This window comes from Wolffia australiana, chromosome 7, assembly GCF_029677425.1.
Source record: "Wolffia australiana isolate 7733 chromosome 7, ASM2967742v1".
NCBI lineage: Eukaryota > Viridiplantae > Streptophyta > Magnoliopsida > Alismatales > Araceae > Wolffia > Wolffia australiana.
In genome coordinates, this window is record NC_135841.1 from 341,566 (window position 1) to 364,910 (window position 23,345).

General features: G+C 34.5%; 1 pseudogene; it reads left to right on the forward strand.

The window, feature by feature from the left end:
- Positions 1-8,291: 8,291 nt before the first annotated feature.
- LOC144706258 (small nucleolar RNA R71) lies at positions 8,292-8,388 on the forward strand (annotated as a pseudogene).
- The last annotated feature ends 14,957 nt before the right edge of the window (positions 8,389-23,345 follow it).

Consider the following 23,345-nt stretch of genomic DNA (forward strand, 5'->3'; position numbering starts at 1 on the left):
TAATTTTCAGAATTAAAATTGGGAATTTAATAATCAAGAAAGTGATTTTTGAATTGGAGTTCAAAATGGATGAATTTTCGTTTCAAATTTTATTTTTGGATTTTTTATATTAAATTAAATTCCTAAACAATAAAAACCGAAATATAGAGAGAAAAAAATCAAATTAACCTAGAGAGAGAAAGTGAAGAAATTGGGGAAAGCCCCAATTTCGACCCTAAATTAAAAATGTAATGAAGCAGAAATGTCCTAAAATGATTAAGAATTAATTATCAAAAGTCAGATTTTGAATCCAAATCAAAAAGAAGTGCTGATGCATTCAAAACATGAATCTAGGGCATGTACATTTCGCCCATGCCAAGGCGTTTTCGAATCGTTCTAAAAGATGATCAAATACAATTCAGAAACTTACAAATTTGATAAAGAGATCCAGATCTGACGACTTCCAGAATGCCTCCTGTGTCCTTCCTGGCCAATTGCTTGGGGAGAGCCTCCAAAAGTGATTTTCGCCCTTTTCCAGACCTCCATTTAAAGATCCAACCGTCTGGATTGTAGAGGGGGAAAAGACGAACCTACCCTCATAATTTCAGCCCAATCGGACATGTAGATCTCAAGATATCAAGGTTTTAGTGAGAAAAAAATCTGAGCCGTTGGATTTATTTATCTCTCCTCCAATAAGCTTGGAAATGGCGCGTTTTGATTGGCTAGCATGATTATTTCTCGTTTTCCGCTTTCTCGGATCACGCCCTGACACGTTGTTGTGCGCGTCGTCCGCCCGCAATCATTGGCAAGTGATTTCGTCATTTGAACGGCTAGGAATTCTCCACGTCACCCTGAAATAATAAAAACAAAAGAAAAGGACAAAAGGTCTTTTAAAAAAATATATATATATTTTTTTTATTCTCTTAGCCGTAATCTTTGACCATTCTTCTCTCTTTTATTTTAAATCATAAGCCGCTATTCTTCTCTCTCTTCTCTCTTTAAATATTTTAAATCATAGCCACTTATGTTGACTATTCTTCTCTCTCTCTTCTCTCTTTTATATATTTTAAATCATAGCCGCTTATGTTGACTATTCTTCTCTCTCTCTTCTCTCTATTTATTATATAATAATAACCACTCATTCTCTCTCTCTCTTTATTCTTATTTAAATAAATATATCCATTTATTTGCCCGGGCGAATGACGTGGATACTCCTTAGTAAATATTTAAATATATTATAAATGCCAAATAAATAATATATGTGTTATTTAAATATGTAAAAATCATTTCTTGGCTATATAATGGTCAAAAAATTATATAAAAATATGGAAAATTCCAGAAAAATCATGGAAACACTTACCAACCTTTAGCCAAGTATTTAAAACCCTGTAAAAAATATTTCTTCACTGAAATGAAGTTAAATTCCATAAAAAATGATAAAAAATCAGAATTAATAATAAAATGAAAGGTTAAATGATCTATCTTTATTTTAATATGATAACATGGAAATATAGTCATTAAAACACATAAATATAATATAAAATTTATTAATTAATCATGTTAATTTGCAAGTTATCATACCCCCCCACTTAAATTATTGCTAGTCCCTTAGCAATGTACCATTATTTCTTTAGATGACTTCTTCATCCATCAATACTCATTCATCTGTATGAAGTGTTAGAATTATCAATAACATGCTTAAACGAAACTCTCTTCGACAATTCGGATTCCACCTTGTGAGGAATATGAGTGCCGTCCTCATGGTTTGGATAGAGATAATGAAATGAGTAGAAAGATGTACTTCTCTCTAGATATTACACTATGATCCATAATGCTCCTCACTGCACTCATCAAGTGGTGGGCCTTTCCCTCTCATAACAAGATCACTCTCTCACGGGTAACGGCTACTTGTGTTCAAATTCTCCACTACGTTTCCTCCCACTATAAGATGAAATTTAAACATTCTCCGCCTCCCAGTTAGCACAGAATATCAAGTGGTGTGATGGCATGGGTAAGAGCATAAGAATGAATGAAAAACGTAGGCTCAAAGGTGAAGAGATGGGTCGCGAATGGAGGGTATATCAAAGATGTCTCATTTCAAGTTGCCTTCTCCCAAGACTTAGACGAAGTGAGAAAGAAATAGAAAAAGATATAGTGAAAAATGCCCTTACTAGAATCAATAATTCAAAGCAAAAATCAATCTACCAATAATCCCTATCACAAAAAACCCCATTTGTTTTCTTTGAATGAATTTTTTTTAAAAAAAATTTTCCTCATATTTTTTTCTTGAGCTTGAGGACTTCCACTTTTTTTTTTTTTTTTGAAAGGGGTAAAAAAAAACTACTAAATATTTTGAAGAAGGAAATACAAACATATTTATCATTGACTCTAATAAGGGGATGATTTTTTTTTTGTCTGGAAAAATCATTTGAGAGAAGAAGAGTTAATAAGAATATGAAGAGTGAAATTTAGACAGAATTGGAGATAGAGGTGGGATAAAAGTGATCCCATGGAAAGAGAGATAGAGTGGCTTGGGAGATGGCTACCATCCATGAAAGGCTGTTAGGTTAGAAAAAAAAATTCAACAAGTGGATAGGAAAAATTGGCTCATGGTTGAATAAATAGATGATAATGTGGATAGCATGATAAGTAGAATGGTATGGCAAATGGCATAAGGTAGATCAAGAAAAGGGAGTTCTGTGCTTAAGGACTTGGAGAAATGCCTATCTTCCAGCCTACAGTAAGATTGACTCAATGGAAGAATGAAAACAATCAAGTAGGATCGGCTCATTTATTGGTGGCGCGATGGGGGTCCTCAATTCACTCAACTCTCTAGCATATTGAACCATAGTGCTTCAATCCTTTGATTTTCCTATCCCCCACACACCCACTAGATAACCTAGCCATTTGGAAATCAACTCTCATATCATCCAAAATCAAAGTTTGTCCCATCTTTGCATGATCATGATCCACTATATAAAGCCAAACTTCCCTACACATGTAATTTGAATTCATGGATGAAGAATATCTCCTAAAGGTGGGTTTCATTTATACATGGAATTTATACGACATAAAGAAAAGTAAAGGTTTGCATTATGCAATGTAAACACATGAAATGTTCTCTCCCCCCCACTAAATTATGCAATGTCCTCAATGCATGGAAAAAAGATCAAAATTGAAATTCAGAAGTTCAGAATTGCAAACCTGCTTGGCGTGATCTTTGAAGGACTTACTAATGATGAGTCGACATCTCGTGTTGTTTCTGAATTGTACTTGATCATCTTCTTTATTCTGGAAAAGCTATAAACTGAAAACAAAATCAAAGAAAAATTACGAGCTAGGGAATTAGGTTAATTCCCCTTTATTTGTAAAATCAAAATTCAATAATAAAAAGAGAAAAGTAGTGAAATCAAAATCCTAGATTTATGCTTCCTGTATGGTGGTTTCGATCAGATTTAGCGTTATTGTTGCCGTAGGTTGCGATATATCTTCTGCCTCCACATATGGCTTAAGTCGCATACCATTAACTGTGAACTCCTTCCCTTTCTTAGGATCAAAAATCAAAACAGCTCCATTATCATATATGTCAGAAATTGTAAATGGCCCATCCCATCTTGATTTTAATTTTCCTGGAAAAATTTTCAACCTTGAATTATAAAGCCAAACCTTTTGTTGTTTCTGAAAATGCTTACGGTTAATATTCTTGTCGTGGAAGTGCTTCATCCTGGCTTTATAGATTCTTGAATTTTCATAAGCTTCGTTCCTTAGCTCCTGGAGTTCATGCATCTGCAATAAACGCTGTTTTCCCGCTGCATCTAAAGAGAGATGACATGCTTTATTTCAACCGGAAGATGACATGCTTTACCAAAAACAACCCTGTAAGGAGACATCCCTAAAGGTGTTTTGTAAGCAGTTCTATAAGCCCATAGAGCATCATATAATCTGCTAGACCAATCTTTTCCATCAGGCCTAATGATCTTCTATATAATCTTTTTAATCTCCCTATTTGAATTCTCAATTTGACCATTTGCTTGTGGATGATATGGGGTAGTGATTCTATGTTGAACCCCATATCTTTTAAGCATGGTCCTGAATTGAGAATTATTAAAATGGCTTCCTCCATCACTTATGATTGCTCTAGGACAATCAAACCTGCAAAATATATGTTGTTGAATGAATTTAAGCACTAATTTATGATCATTTGACCTAGTGGGGATTGCCTCAACCCATCTGGAAAGATAATCCACTCCCATTAAGATGTACTCATGCCCATCTGAATTAGGAAATGGTCCCATAAAATCAATCCCCCATAGGTCAAATATTTCTACTTCAATGATAGGCTGTAGTGGCATTCTATCATTCTTTTTGATATTCAGCGCTGCTTGACATTTTAAACAACTAGAGCAAAACTTAAAAGCATCAGAAAATAGAGTTGGCCAGAAAAATCCACAGTTTAAAACTTTAAATGCAGTCAATTTAGGAGCATAATGTCCAGCACATAAAGAAGAATGGCAAGCATCTAAAATGCTCCATTGTTCTTCCTCCGGTACACACCTTATAAACACATGATCAACACCTAATTTAAAAAGCTCAGGTTCATCATAATAATAGTAATTAATATATTTATAAAATTTCTTTCTATCATTCATATCCCAATCATTAGGTATTAATCCTGTGACAAGAAAATTCACAATATGAGCGTACCATGGAAGCCTTTTACTTTGAATTTTTAAAATATATTCGTCGGGAAAACCATCATGAATAGGAATAGATAATTCTGTAGATAATCTAGAAAGATGATCTGCAACAGTATTATCTATCCCTCGTTTATCTTTTATTTCCAAATCAAATTCTTGCAAAAGTAAAATCCACCGAATTAATCTAGGTTTGGTTTCTTTTTTATTCAGTAAAAACTTTAAAGCTGCATGATCTGAAAACACAATTATTTTACTACCTAAAAGATAAGAACGAAATTTTTCTAGGGCAAAAATAATAGCAAGCAATTCTTTTTCAGTAGTTGAGTAATTTACTTGTGCTCCTCCTAGAGTCTTGCTTGCATAGTAGATGGCAACTGGCTTCTTATCCATTCTTTGTCCTAAAATTGCTCCCACTGCATTGTTAGAAGCATCACACATAATTTCAAAAGGCTTACCCCAATATGGAGCTTGCAAAATAGGTGCTTGAATTAGAGCTTCTTTAATCTGCAAAAAGGATGCTTTAGCATTTTCATCAAAAACAAATAGTGTATCTTTAGAAAGTAAATTAGTTAAGGGTTTAGAAATTTTAGCAAAATCTTTTATAAATCTTCTGTAGAAGCCAGCATGCCCTAGAAATCCCCTAAGTTGCTTTAGGGTTGTGGGTAGGGGGAGGTTCTTAATAACCTCGACTTTGGCCATGTCCACCCTTAGCCCATCCTTGCTGATATGGTGGCCGAGGACAATTCCCTCCTCCACCATAAAGTGGGATTTCTCCCAACTTAGAACCAGATTGTTCTGTACACATATCTGCAAAACCTTAGTTAAATTAGATAGACAAATATCGAATGAGGAACCAAACACTGAAAAATCATCCATAAAAATTTCCAAGCAATCCCCTACTAATTCAGAAAACATGACAGTCATACACCTTTGAAAAGTAGCTGGAGCATTACATAACCCAAAAGGTATTCTTTTAAATGCAAAAGTACCTACTGGACATGTAAATGTTGTTTTCTCTTGATCACTTTTGTTAATTTCAATTTGATTATAACCTGAATATCCATCTAAAAAACAATAAAAATTTTGACCTGAAAGTCTTTCAAGAATCTGATCAATAAATGGTAATGGATAATGATCTTTCTTAGTCACAGAATTAAGCTTCCTATAATCAATGCATACTCTCCAACTAGAAGCTACTCGAGTTTGTACCTCATTACCATTTTCATCTTTAGTCACTGTTATTCCTGTTTTCTTAGGTACTACATGAATAGGACTTACCCATTGGCTATCTGAAATGGCATAAATAAAATCAGCTTTTAGCCATTTCATGATTTCCTTTTTAACAACCTCCAACATGTGCGGGTTAAGTCGCCTTTGGGGTTGCCTTGTTGCCCTAGAATTTTCTTCTAGAAAAATTCTGTGCTCACAAATATTTGGACTGATGCCTTTAATGTCATCAATTGTCCATCTTATAGCAGATTTATAAGTACATAAGACATTCAAAAGCTCTAATTCTTGTTCAGATGATAACAATGATGATATGATTACAGGAAAAGACTTGCATGGTCCTAAATAAGCATATTTCAGAGATGATGGTAAAGGCTTAAGTTCAATTTCAGAATGCAAATAAATATTTGTTGGTATGGAAGATTTTTCATTCAAACATTCATTGGATTCACAAGAAAATAAATCATAAGAGCATGGATCAAAATCAAAATCATCTTCTTCTACCAACCCTAGAAAGCAAACATCTTCACTTGTGTCTTTAGGGTATTTCATTAATTTGGAGATAGATAGTTCAATTTTTTCATCTCCTACTTTAAGTTCCACTGTACCCTTATCCCAATCCGTTGTGGCTTTCGCCGTAGCTAGGAATGGTCGACCTAAAATGATAGGGGCATGGCTCAAATTTCCTGTTATTTTCATATCTGCAACTATGAAATCAACAGGAAATTTACAATTCTCCACTTTTACTATGACATCTTCTAATTTTCCATAAGGTTGCCTAATTGAACCATCGACTAATTGTAATTCAAGAAAAATAGGTTCAAGCTCACCAAATTTAAATTTATCATACAAAGCTTTAGGCATTATGTTTACACTAGCTCCTGAATCAAGAAGTGATTTACTAAAAACCATGCCTCCAATTTCACATTTAATGAGAGGAGCACCCGGATCTCTTCTTTTCCTAGGAATATCATTCAATAAAATTGAACTGATGTTTTCAGAAAGTTGTACCCTTTTCTGCTTTCTAGAAGGTGTACATAGTTCCTTCACATATTTTGCATAAGAAGGAATATTTTGTATTGCCTCAGTCAGTGGAATAGTGATGGTTGCATTTTTAAATATTTCAAGAAAATGAGAATTTTCAGGTTTTTGCTTGGATATATTTAAAGCACTAGGAAATGGAATGGGTGGTCTATAATCAATTGGATTAGGGTCTGCCATTCGTGGATGCCTTTCCTCATCCTGACCACCCTTATCTTGTTGATCATTTTCCATCTCTCCATTTTCTTTATCTTGATGCTCCGACAATCCTACATTTTTTTTATGAGTATCTAACAAAACCTTCCCACTTCGTAATTTTGAAATCACACTCACATGTTCATCATTAATCATATCTTCTTCAAAGCCATGTAAAATATTATTTGTAAAATCATGACATGATGCAACATTATTATTTTCACCAATGCAAGATTCATTTCGGAAGACACACAACATGATGATTCTAAATTTCTATCTACACACAACATGATATTTCTAGGATTTATATTAGGTTGGGTAGGGAGTTGACCTGGATGTCCTTCTCTTAGAAGGATTTCTTCTGATTTACCTTTCATCCTGAGAGCAGGTTGTTGTGCTTGAATCCCTTGACCTCGCTTGAGCATCTCAATTTCCTTCTTGTGCTCTTCTAAAGTTTGCATCAACATCTTCCTTTCCTCATGCATGCTTTTTCTCTCTTCCTGCATTTCCCTGATAAAATCCATTAAAGTAGAGTTAGTGTTGTCATTATCGTTGTTAGGACGAGAGTAAAAGGGCTTAGAAAAATTTTGAAAATTTTGCTGATATGGTTGCGGGGCGAATTGCTTTGAGGCGAAATTGTTGTTTCCTCCTTTGCTCCAATTTTGATTAGGTCGTGCATTCCATTGGTTTTGACCTGCATCTTGTCTCCCAAATACATTAACCTGTTCAACCATAGGACAAGCCTCATCAGAATGTTCTTCACTAGAACAAAAACAACAAGGGTTGTTAGTGGAATTGTTGCCCTCGTTTGCATTCGCCTTTCCTTTAGACTCCTGCAAAAAATATTTAATATCATTGCTCATATCTTTAACTGTTTTACCAATATTGCTCATTTCTCTTTCTAGCTTATCAATCCTGATCTCCGGTTCAACTGCCTTGACGTCAATGATTCCTCCACGCTTGGGACCTGCACTTCGGTTAGTGTACGAAAAACTTTGACGGTATGTCCAATCTTCTACTAATTTTTCCATCAATTTCATGGATTCATCTGCATGGGTATCAAGGAACATTCCTCCACTAGATATATCCACTAGATGCCTTTCCTGATCATTCAATCCACCATAAAAAAATTCAACGAATTCATGAGATGGTATGCCATGATGTGGGCACTTCCTAGTGAGTGACATGAATCTCTCCCATGCTTCTCCTAGAGTGTCAGTTCCTTGACAAAAATCTCTTATATGTTTCTTAATTGAAGATGTCTTTCCATAAGAAAAGAATCTCTTTAAAAAGCAAGCTTGCATTTCACTCCAAGATTGAAATTGTTGACCTACCCCTTTAAACCAATCTTTTGCCCTATCTTTCAAAGCAAACTGAAATAACCTTAGTTTGAGAATTTCCTGAGGAACACCTGCATAACTATAAGCAGAACAAATCTGGTTATACTCTTCCAAAAACTCATAAGGCTCCTCATTAAATCTTCCATAAAATGTAGGCAATTGATTAATCATATTCGGGTCAATTCTAAAATTAACATTTTCTGGTAAAGGAGCAGATATTTTAGTGTAGGTTTCACTCTCTATAGGGTCAGAAAATTCTCTCAACCTCATTCTTCTAACACCCTGTTCAACCCCAAAATTTTGATTATTCTCCATTAAGTCACAAAATGCTGATTTTCACCTTCGGAGCTTTCAAAAATACAATCAAAACTAGGAGTTCTACTAACTGTTTCAAGATTCACGAGATGAGGTTTTAAAGATCTCCTACCGAACATGCAATAATAAACACATCAATATAAAAAATAATCAGTTTTGATGAACAAGAAAAATTATAATTATGCAATGATGATTTTTTTTTTCAATTTCACTATTTCATCAAAATTCACAAAATAATTGCAAAATTCAGCTCAATCTAAGACTTAATATAAAAAATAAAGAGTAATGAATCCACACAGAATAATTTAAAAATTCAAACCGTGCGTCCCCGGCAGTGGCGCCAATTGATAAGCCGAAAAATCACGTAAAATTACGTGGTCGTTGCGCTTTTTAGACTTATGCAATAAATTTATAATTCCCTTAATTACTAAATAAGAATATAGAGCAAGCAAGGGGTCGATCCGCAAGGAGGCAACAATTAAGAATTTTCAAACAATTTTTATGAATCAAGTCAAGTAATTTTGAATTTTGCAATATTTAATTCAATTAATATTAAATAATATTCTTAAAATAATCAAAATTAAGTAAAACTTAATTTTGATTTCGGTCAGATAATTCCAGATAAGAATATTATTATTATTTTAAGCTCATAAAAATATAAATTATTAACTTCCCAATTTAATAAAATTTATAATAATTTTCAGAATTAAAATTGGGAATTTAATAATCAAGAAAGTGATTTTTGAATTGGAGTTCAAAATGGATGAATTTTCGGTTCAAATTTTATTTTTGGATTTTTTATATATTAAATTAAATTCCTAAACAATAAAAACCGAAATATAGAGAGAGAAAAAAATCAAATTAACCTAGAGAGAGAAAGTGAAGAAATTGGGGAAAGCCCCAATTTCGACCCTAAATTAAAAATGTAATGAAGCAGAAATGTCCTAAAATGATTAAGAATTAATTATCAAAAGTCAGATTTCGAATCCAAATCAAAAAGAAGTGCTGATGCATTCAAAACATGAATCTAGGGCATGTACATTTCGCCCATGCCAAGGCGTTTTCGAATCGTTCTAAAAGATGATCAAATACAATTCAGAAACTTACAAATTTGATAAAGAGATCCAGATCTGACGACTTCCAGAATGCCTCCTGTGTCCTTCCTGGCCAATTGCTTGGGGAGAGCCTCCAAAAGTGATTTTCGCCCTTTTCCAGACCTCCATTTAAAGATCCAACCGTCTGGATTGTAGAGGGGGAAAAGACGAACCTACCCTCATAATTTCAGCCCAATCGGACATGTAGATCTCAAGATATCAAGGTTTTAGTGAGAAAAAAATCTGAGCCGTTGGATTTATTTATCTCTCCTCCAATAAGCTTGGAAATGGCGCGTTTTGATTGGCTAGCATGATTATTTCTCGTTTTCCGCTTTCTCGGATCACGCCCTGACACGTTGTTGTGCGCGTCGTCCGCCCGCAATCATTGGCAAGTGATTTCGTCATTTGAACGGCTAGGAATTCTCCACGTCACCCTGAAATAATAAAAACAAAAGAAAAGGACAAAAGGTCTTTTTAAAAAAAATATATATATTTGTTTATTCTCTTAGCCGTAATCTTTCACCATTCTTCTCTCTTTTATTTTAAATCATAAGCCGCTATTCTTCTCTCTCTTCTCTCTTTAAATATTTTAAATCATAGCCACTTATGTTGACTATTCTTCTCTCTCTCTTCTCTCTTTTATATATTTTAAATCATAGCCGCTTATGTTGACTATTCTTCTCTCTCTCTTCTCTCTATTTATTATATAATAATAACCACTCATTCTCTCTCTCTCTTTATTCTTATTTAAATAAATATATCCATTTATTTGCCCGGGCGAATGACGTGGATACTCCTTAGTAAATATTTAAATATATTATAAATGCCAAATAAATAATATATGTGTTATTTAAATATGTAAAAATCATTTCTTGGCTATATAATGGTCAAAAAATTATATAAAAATATGGAAAATTCCAGAAAAATCATGGAAACACTTACCAACCTTTAGCCAAGTATTTAAAACCCTGTAAAAAATATTTCTTCACTGAAATGAAGTTAAATTCCATAAAAAATGATAAAAAATCAGAATTAATAATAAAATGAAAGGTTAAATGATCTATCTTTATTTTAATATGATAACATGGAAATATAGTCATTAAAACACATAAATATAATATAAAATTTATTAATTAATCATGTTAATTTGCAAGTTATCACACCTCCATGCCTTGACGCCTCCGCGCCCTGTAGTCTCGCCCATTCCTACCCTAGTGCCGCAACCACTACTGCACCCTTTGTTGCGCCCTCGCTGCACCTACCTGTGCCTACCACTGCCTCCGTACATTTTCTCCACCGTTGGGGTTAGATTAGTGATAGATAGGATTCACGTTCCGAGGGTTAGGATTTCAATCGGTACGTTCTTGGTTTGGACCGTCGAGGGCGTGTGCATTAACATCAGTAGCCGAGCTCGCATCGTCAGCCTTCAACCGGACCTTTGGATCATCAGAAGCCTAGTGGCATTTTCAGGTCTTGCTTGTCGTAGCCTAGTGGACGTTGGTGTACGTCGACGCCGGATTAATACTTCTCAGTGATTTTATCGTAGCATCATCACTTGCATTACTTTTATATTAGTCGTATCCACTACATTAAATGATTGTCATCGCCCTCCCTATGGTGTAACACGAGCCATTCGATCCCGGCATCCGTCGTGTTACATCAAAAAATACCAAAGGAGCAAATTTAATCCCTTTATAACCGAATAGGGTAAATGTGAAAATACATAAATTGACGATGATGTGCACTTAATTCACACTAATTAAAATTAGTTAATGATTTTGAGAATGAATGTCATGATAGCACATTATCAGATTAAAACCATGGACAAGGGAGGCAACAATATCGATGATGGGATGATGGTCGGAGATGACCACCATCGGTGATTGGAAGAATGCAAGTTAATGACCACTATCAACGGTGGGAATGATGATCATTCACGACGGGGATGATAATCTTTGATATGGTGGATGATGACCATTGAGAGAAACGAGAATAATTCTGAATGACAATGATGTTGACAATCGTCAATGGGGATGATAACTATCAAAGCTAGGGATGATTGCAACTGATGACGGGAATGACAACAACTGATGCGGGGGGTACGGACTATCAACAATGGGAACGCCGACTGTCACGGAGGGGAATGACTGTTAAACATCATCCATATTGGGAATGATGGGACAACAACCACTAACAAAGGGACAATGCCCACAGATGACAAGGCCAACAACCGTCAACAGCTAGGATGAGGATCCTCAATGAAGTAGACAAAGACCATCACCAATAGGGATGATGAAGATGGATGGTGGGGACAAACACCTCGGTTGGCGAGAGAGACAACAATCGTTGAACGTCAAGATGAAAATCACCATTAGTGGGAATGATGACCACCAATGATGAGGATAACAATTTGGGGGGGGGGGGGAAATGTTTATTGTGGTAACTAGGATGATGACCTTTGATGAGAGTGGTGACAAATATATATAACGTAATGACCATCAATGACAGGGATGACTGACTTCGTGAACTAGGACAAGATCATCATTGATGAGGACAACACTCTGTTTGAAGGTGATGATGACCATTGTCAAAGGGGACGATGGCCATTGCCAATGAGGATGAGGAACATTCTCAACTGGAATACCAACCATTATACATGGGGAAAATGATCATGGTTGATGGGAACGATGACTATGAATGAGGGAGAGGATGCTCATCAACATTGGGGATGATGACTGTGGATGACAAGTATGAAGACATGGATGATGGCTGTTGATGATAGGGGAAATAACTGCCGTTAATAGGGATGATAAATATTGATGACGATGTGGATGAGCCCATTGTGGATGGGGACAATACTATGTTCAACTATGATGATGACCACCATGGTTGACACAGATAGTGCCCATTAGGCTTATTGGAGGAATATCAAAAGACATTCTCGGACGGACTTAAGCCCAGTCATCTGTCCACAACATTTCAGTTCATCTATTTCATCATCTTTCCACAACATTTCAGTTCATCTATTTCATATCTGTCTATGTTTTGACATCGTCACCATTGCATCATCAGTTTCATTCTGTCATTCATCTGTCATGGAAAGGAACTGTTGACACATGGATGGATGATGAAATACATCATTTTTGCTTAAACATATAATTTACCAAATGGAAATTTATTTTGTTCCCATCCTCGCCACCCTCCCTACTTAGTACTTGCTGCCTGCCACAAGCTGCTTGACGCTTGCCCCCCGCTGCCTGCTAAAATTATCTGTTGCCTATTGCCTACCACATGTCACACATATACCCACTTTCACCCTTCCTCATTGTTCCTCCCATTCATCGTGAATTCTCGCTTGCTTCTCTTTCACACTCTCCCTCAGTCTCTCATCCCTCTCTCTCTCTCTCTTGTTTACTTTTTTACCCTAGATTTTCTTTTCAACATGTCCCGTTCTGTTTCTATCTGTGTTCATCTATGGCAAGATGTGGCAATTTCTTAGAGTTGTGATGATTGGCTTTAGAGAAGGATTGCACTTCAACACAAAAAGAGCATTGTTCGACCGGTGACTCGAGTATCTGATATTCAAACTAAGATTTGTTTCACAACTCACTAAAGTTTCAAAGAATGGGACAACATGCATGTTTAAAGTTTTAATGCATGAGTGATTCAACTAGTGTGATTACTCTGTTATTTAGACATTATTCTGTTATGTTAAACCAATATGCATGAAAACTAAAGGATAAATAAAGCATAAATTGTTGGGGGATGAGGAATTTCAAGTTTGCAAGCAGCTAGAGGTGCCACTGGAGTGCAAACAAATGAAAAAAAGTTAGATTTATCAAAATGTTTGGCCTCTTGACTTTCAATCCATTCCTCCAACTGCTCATTATTTCCTAAATACTCTCTTCGACAAAGTAGGCTATTCATCGTTGAGTAGTGTCAGGTCTATGTGACATTAATTGGGAGGCACATAGACAAACGTACATTGGGCACCCATTTGCATAAAATAATACACTATGATCCATTTGATGCAAAAGGCTCCAATGCTGAATTTAAGGTCCACATTTTGACTCCAGTTTCCAAGGATTTCACAAGAGATACTTCCCAGAATGATATTTTAAGGTATTCACTTTGAGCCTTGTTTTAGTAACTAAGTCCACATATAAAAAAAATCAAATCTAAAATATCCATCTGCAAACTCGTCGAGCAATGAAAATGGCGTCTCTACATCCAAAAACATGCGCAAGGTGGTTAAAACTTAAATAATTTTCAACATTTTAATTCGATTCTAACTCCACTTATCTTGGTTATTGCAACATCCTTCTATGATCCAAGCCAAAATATCGATACTCTACAGGCAGTCATATAAGCAGTAGATCCTCTGTAATTTGACCTTTTTACTTATTTTTTAGTGTAAGACAAGTTTTCAGGAATAACACTTTCATAACTCTTATGTCAAAATTTAAGCTCCATAACAATTATCCTACAATTGATGGTCCTTGTTCCCCCGTATTGGTGGTTGTTGTTCCCCCTCATGGGCTATCGTTGTTCCCCCTCATCATCTCCATCCTCGATGGTCATCATACCCATCCTCAATGGTCATCATCTCTGTCCTTAGTAGTTGTCGTGTTCACCCTCAGTGGTTGTCATCCTTGTCCTCGATGGTCATCATCCTGTCCTTAGAAGCTGTCGTCCCTAATCTCAGCAGTTGTCATACCCATCATTGGGAGTTATGGTTCACTGCCATCCCTGTTCTCACGGGTCGTTGTCCCCATTCTTAGTAGTAGTGGTTCCTGTCATCCATGATGATTATGTCCATCTATAATACTTTCTATATTTTTAAAAGACATTTCTTCACATTTCATTCATCCAGAAATGTCATTAATCATAATCTTCATCTTTTTTGTCATTCCCATCATCAGTCATCCATCACAAATGATGGATGACCGATAACAAATGACTGAATACAATGTGTTCAATCATTTGTCTATCACTATGTACAATGACTGATGACATTTTTCAGACGGACGGATGACGTTTGCCATCCGTCCAACAATCCTAGTGACCATTGTGAATTAGGGTGATGACACACGTAAATGGGGACAAGGACTGTCATTGACAGAGGTTTAGATGGTTGTCGATGGAAATGATGACCATCATCAGACCAATTTATTCACATTATTTTCTCTCTCTTTATATCTTACTTGCTTATTGTCTCTTCTCTCTCTCTCTCTCTTTGTATGTCCTTGCATCTCTCTCATTGTTGCTCTCTCTACCTCTCTATCTGCATCTTTCTCGTTCTCCCTCCCTTTCTCTCTCTTACTCACACTCTATCTACACATCTCTCACACTCTATTTATCTCCACCCCTCTCTTTCAGTGTTACTCTCTCTCTCTCTCTCTTTGCTCATGTGTTCTATCCTTTTCTATCTCTTTTTCTCTTTCTCTCCCTTCTCTATATTGGGTTCTGGAGGCCTTGATCTGGATGAACATAATTATTCCATGCAACAGAAGACTTATAATAGAATCTTAATGACATAAAAAAAACTTTAAAAACAAATCACCTATGCATTGATTGCATCTATGATTTCTTGGATCCTGGAGTAAGGTGAATTGAGTTTCTCATGTGTGCAGCCTCTACATATATATACACAATCCTCTACATAATCTCCTCCTTTGCCTTGGCAAGCTCCGTTCAACCTCTCCCGCCATCATTACGCCATCACGATTGCATTGTGAATGGAGATGAGCCATGGAGAGAAGGAAGGAGAAAGGGAAGGCCCCGGAAATTTTTTGTCCTGGGTTAATTTTGTTCAAGGCCTTCCCCTACTTATACTAAGTGGGTATTTTTCATAAAACTCCCTAAACTTAAGTATATCTCCTGACGTCTTAAAGACCATTTGTGTGCGACTCTCTAGGCCCATGTATCAATCTAGTTAACAACTATAGTAGCCCCATAACCTTTATTGGCGTTCCAAATTTATTTACTATACCATCATATATATATATATATATCAATCAATGTGAGATCAATTTAACCCAATTGATAGGTTGGGTCTCCAAGCCACAGGGTGGGAAGCTATACCTCTTGCTTAGGAAGACACAATGGAGTGTGTATTAATCTCACTCATAGAATTTGTCCGTCATTGGTTATCGTGTAGGTATTGCCCCTCATCCCCTTGATGTTCCTAGGATGACTTAGGGTATGGTCAACTATCAAAATCTAATCATTGATTTGAGTTAATACTGATGCATTAGAGAATCATCGAAGAACTCCTCTATGATATTTCATTGCCTTGGCTAAGGACTTCTTCGCATCCTCTTCCTTTAGATGTCTCCCTCTATACCAAGGGTGGATGATCCCGTCTTGACCACTAAATCATCTTTGTAAAATTTTTGCTGCACCTGAACTAAGACGGTTTGGAATCCCATCATTAGAGACTCGTAGGTTATACTCAAACTACACTTCTTGATCCTCAACACATCTCTAGTGTCTTAAGTCTAAGGACCACTTACACAACCATGGCATGAATCAACTTGATTGACACATTGGTATTATACCATTTAGGAATTGATAGAGATCAATTCAGTGCACTCTTTCCATTTAAGAGTGTCCACTCATCATAGGAGTAAGGCTAGATAATGTTATTTTTATGGATACTTCAAGGTTGATGGTAAACGGTTCCCTCTTTCTTCTCTCTCTTCCTCTCTCTTTACCTTTTTCTTTTCTTTTCTTCTCTCACACGTTTCTTTTTATCTCTCCTTCCTCAACTCCTTTTTTTGACTTTTTCTTCTCCACTTCTTCTCTTTCTTTCTATCCTTCTTCTCTCCTTCTTAACCGCCTACAATTATTGACTATTCCATCTTTCTTTTTCTCTCTAATTTTCTCTCTTTCTATTTTCTCTCATAACTTCCAATTTGACTTTTCTCATAACCGCTCCCCCTCACCTTTCTCCACTATTTTCTCTACGTGGAACCACCCTTCTCTATACCATTTCTCTTCAACCACCATTCCAAATTTGATAGTTTATTTTCCTTGTAACTGCATGTTTCCTTCTCTTTAAAAGGGCCATGAGCCTGCTTGTATGGACATCTTTTGCTGAAGAATTATTGTGAAGTTATTTTATGATAAAATAGTGATTCTTGGTGATTTCCTTCGGCAATAATGGCAACGGGCGATGGATCGACAATGGAACGAGCTCGTAGCTTGTCTACATCAACATTCTTAACTCCTCTTGGGTTTCTTCTTCCTCTTTTTCCGTACTTCCCTCTCCATAATTTACCTATCCACTTATCCCCACCATTCCCCATCATTGAACACTTTCCTTCAAACTATCCCACCATCTTCACCTAGTTCAACTTGCCATCCTACTTCTTCATTTCACCAATTCCCACACCGTGTCCCATCCAATTCCTCCAACCTCACACTTCACCTCCACTCCTAGCATCTTTCCCATCAATCTTCTCTTGTGCTGATCAAATTACACATTTCCTTTTACCTGTATTTCCACACCTTCCCCTCTCTCTGTTTGCATCACTCGTGGAGCTGCAGTTCAACGTAATTCAAGGCCATTCAACATCAAGATACTCAAGCTATTGGCTCCCATCTCTTAGATACCTTGAGACACCTTAACTTTTGAGATATATATGGTTCATAATAATTATTAATTTGCTCAAGTGAGAGTTGCTTAGAATTTCTGTGTTAAGCTTTAGACGACCATTTCAAATACTATATTCCCATAGTAATCACGTTATTGTATTAGCAAAGTGCCTTGTAATGATCCTGCTCCATTTACATAATCCCTTCCTAGAATATTAGACTGACTTCGTATCACCCTCAAGGATACATAACTAACAACATATTTGTGCTATTTTGTTTTATCCACGAATCTATTTTTGTGTCCCACATCAAAGGTCCTTCTATAGTACCCTTCGTATATGAATATTTATAAGACATCCTTAAAGACTAGTTATCTCTGTATTATGATCTCATCATAATTTACTAAGTCCGATCATGTATTTATGGACTTCACTCTAAACATAAATTATAATGAATATATTCTATTAATGAACATAGCATGAGACATGGAACATGTTATTGGCTTGCTGGCCACATATATTTCCATCACCAATGATCATTTCTACCATTCTCAACTTGAATTTATTTTACTTTTATTTTATTCATATAGTTCATATAAATTCTGTCTAGAACAATATGAAATCTCAGAAAAGACTCATATTATCTTTCTTTTTATCTTAAAAAAATATGTTCCAAATGATCCATAAAACTCTAAGTCCACGTGTAAGTAACATGTGTTTATAGTTTCTATTTTAAAATTTTTTTTAGGCAATGCATTGGATCTAATCCTAAATTAAATGAATCATTTCTTTGAGAATTTACATTTTTTTCCTGAAATAGAATGTGAGGATGTATTACACGACACATAGAAATAATACAAGTGTTTTTTAAAAATTTACAGGGAGAATGTTACTAAAATATTCATTTTATTACATTATCATGCACACCTTTTATGTATTTATTATATGTTCTTGTCTCACATGGTTTGTTCTGATTTACTAGGGACCCAATTTCGGGGGTTAGAAGTAAATAGTACGCGATGAAGCTTGTGTATAAAATAATGATTGATTTATCATATCGGGATGACGAATCTAGGGTTAATGCCGATTAAGAAGCTGGACTACTTTGTAAAATATATCTCTATATATATAAAAAAAATAAAATTCTAACAATTTTAATTTGAATAGCTAACTTTTCTTGTTGATTTACTCACAACATAAGGAGACAATCCCTACCATTGGTTAAATTATTTAATAATAATGTTTCAATATTTTTTTTCAAAAATTATGGATGAATTTCACCTTTCTATTATTCATTCCTTCATTTTTTTTTAATTTTTTTTCCTCTAACCATTCCTCCAACATAAATAATTCTTTTTTTGGGTGAAAGGAACTCCTGAAATGAGTCATGACACCTATTTCTATGAGTTAATAGCCATCCATCCCATCACAAACAACTAAAATGAAATAATTATTTATTTAATGACCTTTTTGGTAGTTCAGTGAATGATTTACCATAAAATATTATAATAATATACTTTAATATATTCCTAAAAGCTTATAAAATGGATGGAAAAATAATTAAAGAGTCATATGGTTTAATGAAAATAGTATACTGTGGTCAAAGAAGGAAAACCACACGAAATGCCATAACATAATTTTAGCCATTGGATAACTTAAATTTAGATGGTAAAATATGTTATAATAAAATCAACTTGGGAAGACCATAGGCAGTAAGTAGTATGTAGATATAAATTAAAAAAATCAGAATTTACTATGTACAGAGGAGGATGAGAATCAAAGTGGCTACCTTTTCAGAAATATAACATATAAAGAAAATTGGATTATGAATTAAAATTCTTTTCATCCCTTTCACTATATAACCATATATTTTTCTGAAGTATTTTTCTTTACAAGATCAGTTCTATCATTATTCTTCAAATATCCCAACCATTTGGGATCAAGTTGCCATCAGAAAATGGAAAAATAATAATTAATATTGAGATATCCAATAGGTGAAAGTGAAAGGTAAAAACATGATGCTCATTATATGAATAGTATTTGGCTTTTTTATATCACATACAGTGGTACAGACATGAAAATTTAATGGATTTTACAAATTTTGGACATGGTAAAAATCATAAATAATTGCCAGATCTCCATCTTTTGTAGACATCTCTAGATAATTATATCATTCTATTTCATGTATTAAAACTCCACATGTTTTATCACTATAAATATTTTGGTTCATGAGCATAATAATTAGTCTCCATAGATTCCATTCAAAGCCAGGGGGGAGTATTTAAAGTTCCTAAGTCCAAAATCTGTATTTATCATTTTTATTTCAGACTTGTCCAAAAAATATTTACTTTAAATTTCACCTTAGTCAATGCGTAATACATATAGGGTAAGAAATGCTTCTATCCACATTGCATTGGGAATTTAATTTCTGAACATTTTGGATTTGTATTCCCCAACAATGTCTTTTTTTGTATTTTGGAATATTTTCCAATAAGCATATGAGAAAAAAATAATTAGGTTTTGGATTTTAGTAGGTATACTGATTTTGCATATTTAAAGTAAATAAAATTTTTAAGTATTACCTTGGCCAACAATTGGTGGCTTATGGTGTCAGAGGAGACCATTCTGCGAGTATCGATGCTAAGCATGTACCGTGGCCTTGTGATATGAATAGCCACACACATTTTTGTGCGGTCAACGATGGGTGTTAGAAAACAAAAGCAGAGGACAGTTTTTTATGTTGAGAATGAGGGAGCCATTTTTTGGTAAATATAATGTGGTTCGTAAAGATAGAAAGTAGATTGAGAATAGAGAAAATGTCGTAGATATTGAGGAAATGATAGATAAATTATATGGAATGGATGAATGGTGAATAGGTTGAGGGCTGTGGAAATTATTTCTCGTACTTTTTTATATTTTTTAATATGAAACAAGAGCTTTGAATGGTCATGAAGCTGACCATGGATATTCCAATTTTTTGAGATCAAGGCATTCTCTGGTAAAGGGACCTTTGAGATCAAAGAAAAAACACTTCTTGCTCTTTTTTCAATCAGGTTGAATGACCCCGACACTGGAAAATGCATTCTACCTCATGGTATAAAATGATAGTATGAATTCAAAATGTGGATAAAGATAACAAAAGTCCCCATTTATACGAGTCAAAATATCCGAAATGTATTTCTCTAATACCAAAATTATCCCTCGATTTTTTTCCTGGTCTCCCATTAGTGGAAAGAATATCCTTGAAATTGTTGCCTCTTGGATTTAGATAAAAATCATGCTGCCCTTGCATGAAGGGGTGGAACCCTTGGGCTTCCTCCTATTTGTACCAGCACTTCAGAATTCCACGTGGGCATAAATGATCCCTCCTAAGGCCCAATGGACTGGCCCAACCCAACAATAAATCTTGATATATTTTCTTGCAATTTCTTTCACTTATGACACTCACCAAATTCTGATTAATCAAATAAATACTAGAATTATATGAAATCAATGAGTAGTTTATAAAATAACAAGATCATAACCTGATATGGATACATTATTCTGTGAAAAATAAAGTGGCTTACTATTTGAATATTAGATAATCACAAACAACATGATAATTTTGATAGTAATTGCATGTATTTTATGTGTTTATTACATTTTTAATATGAAACTGATATTTTCTCTAATTTTTGGTTTTTTTTAAATTCTAACATAAATTTCATCCAGAAAATATTTTTATGAGTCAGAAAATGTACATTTACATTTATATAAAATTTTATAAGGGTTATTAATATTTTTGGAATGTAATTCTGATTTTTATGGATTCTTGGGTTTCTTTATGACATTAAATTGATCAAGAAAATATCTTTATGTCAGAAAATATAAGTTAAATTTATTTGAATATTTTAATGAGTTTTTTTACTTCTTCAACTTTTACTACAGTTTCATGCCACATTGGCAATCAGAGGAGAAAATAGGTTGAAGGAGAAAATCAGATGGCTCAGATTGCTCCAACTTTAAACATCAATATCAAACAACCCATATGGAGGTTTCAGTAAAAAGTTTGAGGGCACTTCCATCTTGGATATATAAATATAATATTCTATTGTTGTAAAAAATGCATCCTTGGATTTTGTTATTTATTAACATTAGCAGAATTATTTTCTCATTCAAAATATCATTTTGATTCATACTTTCATTCCAAAAGTGAAGGATTAAAAGACTAATGTTCAGATCAAGACACATGAAGAAAGTACCACTCTGCGTATTGGGCCCCTGACGAAGAGGTTAGTGTGGCATTTGCCTTTTTTTTACTATCGTCTTTGTCTTTTTCTAGATTATTTTTGCCAATAGCCTAAGCTTTCACCATCACAGATACTTCATCCAACTTTGCTGCTCATTGGCCCATATCTGTCTCCATCTCTGTCGCCACCGGTGGTATTAAAATCACCATCACTCACCCCCTGCTCCGTCACTCATCACTGTCTATCCTTCATCATCTCTATCACATTCAGCCACGCCATCTCTTTCATCCATCCCAGTTCAGTCAAGTCCACCACCGTCAACCATCAGCCAACACGGTAAAAGCCTTGACAAAAGTATTTATATTGAATTAATTGGTACTTTTGTACATGAATTTCTATTAAAATTCCCATAAAATATTTTATAAATTATGAATAAATTAAGTTAATAAGTAAATATTTGTTTCCACCATTTTATTGATAATAAAATTTCATTAGTAAATTTTCTCATGCTATAAGGAACTGAATTAGAGTATGTTGGCTCAGCTTGGATTGAATCCCACTGATTTTAGTAAAAAAGGGGCATGTAGTGAGAGGTGAGAGGACCATGTTGATGCTGAGGGCTCAAGATCACAATTAATCCAAGATGTCAGATTCTTATCACATGGCTGGATACTTATATGAATGTCTGACCCTTAATTTTTGCCTCAGTTATAGCCTCTGACTTGAGACAACCTTTTGAAACATTTAGATCACATTGGTGTGTGCACTTGTATTTGATGGAAAGTGGAATCCAGAATTTTCTTTTTAATGCAGCTTCAAATTAAGTTTAAATTGAGGGATCTCCTACGGATAGAATTTGGTGGAAAATTCAGATACAACATTGATCCATATGTGTTTCATAAACATAATAATTAATTTTTTATTTAGAGATCACTTGGCATCATGTTCAAATAAATATTTGAATTAATATATTAAATGAAATTTTATCCATAAAAATATAATAAATTTTCCACCGACTAGTCCTTTAGTTGATTAAAAGAATTTTATTAACCCAATTCAAGCTTTTTTTATTTGGACCTCTCCCACTTTATCCACACACATTTATAAATAAAACTGTAAAAAATCAATTATTTTAAATTAAAATCTTAGAGGACCACATTTGACTGATTTACATGGACAATTATGAATCTTTGAAAGTGATTTGAGGACTAAAAATTTTCATTTATTGGTATATTCTAATTCACTATAAAAATTATATTGAATACATCAATAGTCAACAGGTCAAACCTTCAACTGGGACATTGACTTTTAGGAAATGGATTTTTTCTATCATTTAATGTTCTAACTTTTCAGATTGATGGGACTTCAGTTGAATGGTGAAACACCAATGTTAACAGTGGTATCAATGATGTTATCACCATTAACTAAATTATTTAATATTTCTTATAGAGGAGAAAATATTCAATGATACATTTTCAAATTTTAATTTGCAGTGGAGAGCATCGTTTCTATTTTATGTGTCAATTAAAGAGTCTGTTTTTGAGTGAAATTTGTTTTGAAATTTATTAGTTTTTCTTATAAGGTTTGAAATGAATAATTCAATAATTACGCTTTAAAATCTTAAAGTCAC